The sequence below is a fragment of the Notothenia coriiceps genome, unplaced genomic scaffold (genome assembly GCF_000735185.1).
Source record: "Notothenia coriiceps isolate Sejong01 unplaced genomic scaffold, NC01 NC01_scaffold00000496, whole genome shotgun sequence".
NCBI lineage: Eukaryota > Metazoa > Chordata > Actinopteri > Perciformes > Nototheniidae > Notothenia > Notothenia coriiceps.
This window is the reverse complement of record NW_011333197.1, coordinates 44,129-46,628: the sequence shown is the minus strand read 5'-3', so window position 1 is coordinate 46,628 and position 2,500 is coordinate 44,129. Positions and strand designations below refer to the sequence as shown.

At 41.8% G+C, this 2,500-nt stretch overlaps 1 protein-coding gene across 5 annotated transcripts in view; it reads right to left on the bottom strand.

Annotated features, from left to right (window-relative positions):
* The window catches only part of LOC104954881 (sodium channel protein type 8 subunit alpha-like), a 63,510-nt gene that overhangs the window by 24,579 nt on the left and 36,431 nt on the right, over positions 1 to 2,500 (bottom strand). The window lies entirely within an intron of this gene.

Sequence of the window (2,500 nt, the reverse complement as noted above, 5' to 3'; positions counted from 1 at the left end):
TCGGGACGGTAGTAATTGTGTTAAAAAGTGAAATAAAGACCCCCAGTATAAGCCTGCAGAAGCCCCTCACTGTGCAAAGCAATCCCAGCAGATTGGCTCCATGCTTATGCAAAAATACCCCCCAAATCCTCCCTTTTTTTTACCCCATCACCATCATGGGTAGTTCAGGGACCTCCATGACAAAGGGTCCCTGAATGCCCCTTTCCTAATAAATCATGAGGACATTAACAAATATGTTGCTATAGCTAAGAAAAGCACAACAGCTTCTTCCCCGCGGGGATCTGACACGCTGATAACACACCGGAGAGATTAGCCAACACGAGGAGAAGAATTAGCATCAGAAGCTAATCCTCTATAACATCATTAAAGTCTGAATTAAACTGGGGATAAGATAGTAGGTGATGTGCTTCTTCTTGTGCGGATTTTCTGATTTAAATGACATTTTCTGGTGTAAATAAATAAGAATATGAGCTGCCAGTGAAACACTTTTGCCATTTAATATTAAATCAACACATATCATTAATTAAATGTATCTAAAAAATGTGGTTCATTTTTGCACTAAAAGCATAAATAGAGCATTAACTAACAATCAAAGCAACTCACTTATTATTACATTTCTTTCTTCTGAACAAAAACGCACTATTTTTATTAAATGCATGATATTCAGACTGTCAATCATGCCCAAACATGTGATCTGATTGGTCTAAAGTCTTACCATATAGTAGGGACACACTTTGGTTAAATGCCAAACAGTTGAATTTTAAAACGTGCAAAAATTCAACTATGAAAGTCAGGATTTGGGGAAATTCAGCAGCAGCTCTGTCTTCATTCAATGTTTTAACTCTAATCTTTGCATGTGTGCATATTTGTTTGTAATCATACTATATTAAGTCTTTTTTTCCTATAATATATAATAAAAAACAGTTCTTTGCATGAACCCAAAGACTTAACATAGTATGAGAATAAAACAAAACACACTATTTTGATATTAAATGCATGATGTTCAGAGAGTCAATCATGCCCAAACATGTGATCTGATTGGTCTAAACTTTAAGTCTTGAAATATTGTAGGGACACACTTTGGTTAAATGCCAAGCAGTTGAATTTTAAAACATGCAAAAATTCAACTATGAAAGTCGGATTTTGGGGGAAATTAGCAGCAACTCTGTGTCTCTTCTCTCTGCATGTGTGCATATCTTTTCTGTATTCATACTATGTCTTTCCTTTCATATATCATGAACAAATACTTCTTTGCATGCACCCAAAGACTTCTTATAGTATGAGAATAAAACACACTTTGACTTGTTTGAAAACTTACATCCCAAACCCAAAGGATTCTGAATAAAAGGGAAATGTAAGACGTCAGAATCCCATGAGTTGCTGAGGAGTAAACGAGTGAAACAAAGAGACCACCGAGGGGTGGAGGGTCTGCAGAGTTGACAGTAAACACACAGATCCTCTTCCTCACACACATATGGAAATGGGTGGTGGGTTCAGGGCTTTGTCTTGCTCAAGAGCATCCACACAATGTCCGAGGAGGGAGCGCCACACGCTTCATATTCATGGACCTCCATATGAAAGGAATAATTGCCCCGTAGAGGCTTAAGCTACCGACTCAAGTATGTTGGCGTTGTTCAGGCCCTGGGGCTAAAGAGAGGAGACCCAGTACTGATACAGGTCTACATGCAGAGAGAGAGGAGACCCAGGAGTGATACAGGTCTACATACACAGAGAGGAGACCCAGTAGTGATACAGGTCTACATGCAGAGAGAGGAGACCCAGGAGTGATACAGGTCTATATGCAGAGAGAGGAGACCCAGTAGTGATACAGGTCTACATGCAGAGAGGAGACCCAGGAGTGATACAGGTCTATATGCAGAGAGAGGAGACCCAAGAGTGATACAGGTCTACATGCAAGAGAGGAGACCCAGGAGTGATACAGGTCTACATACACAGAGAGGAGACCCAGTAGTGATACAGGTCTATATGCAGAGAGGGAGACCCAGTAGTGATACAGGTCTATATGCAGAGAGAGGAGACCCAGTAGTGATACAGGTCTATATGCAGAGAGGAGACCCAGTAGTGATACAGGTCTACATGCAGAGAGGAGACCCAGTGGTGATACAGGTCTATATCCACAGAGAGGAGACCCAGTAGTGATACAGGTCTATATGCAGAGAGAGGAGACCCAGTAGTGATACAGGTCTACATACACAGAGAGGAGACCCAGTAGTGATACAGGTCTACATGCAGAGAGGAGACCCAGTAGTGATACAGGTCTATATGCAGAGAGAGGAGACCCAGTAGTGATACAGGTCTACATGCAGAGAGGAGACCCAGTGGTGATACAGGTCTACATGCAGAGAGGAGACCCAGTAGTGATACAGGTCTACACGCAGAGAGGAGACCCAGTAGTGATACAGGTCTACATGCAGAGAGGAGACCCAGTAGTGATACAGGTCTACATGCAGAGAGGAGACCCAGTAGTGATACAGGTCTA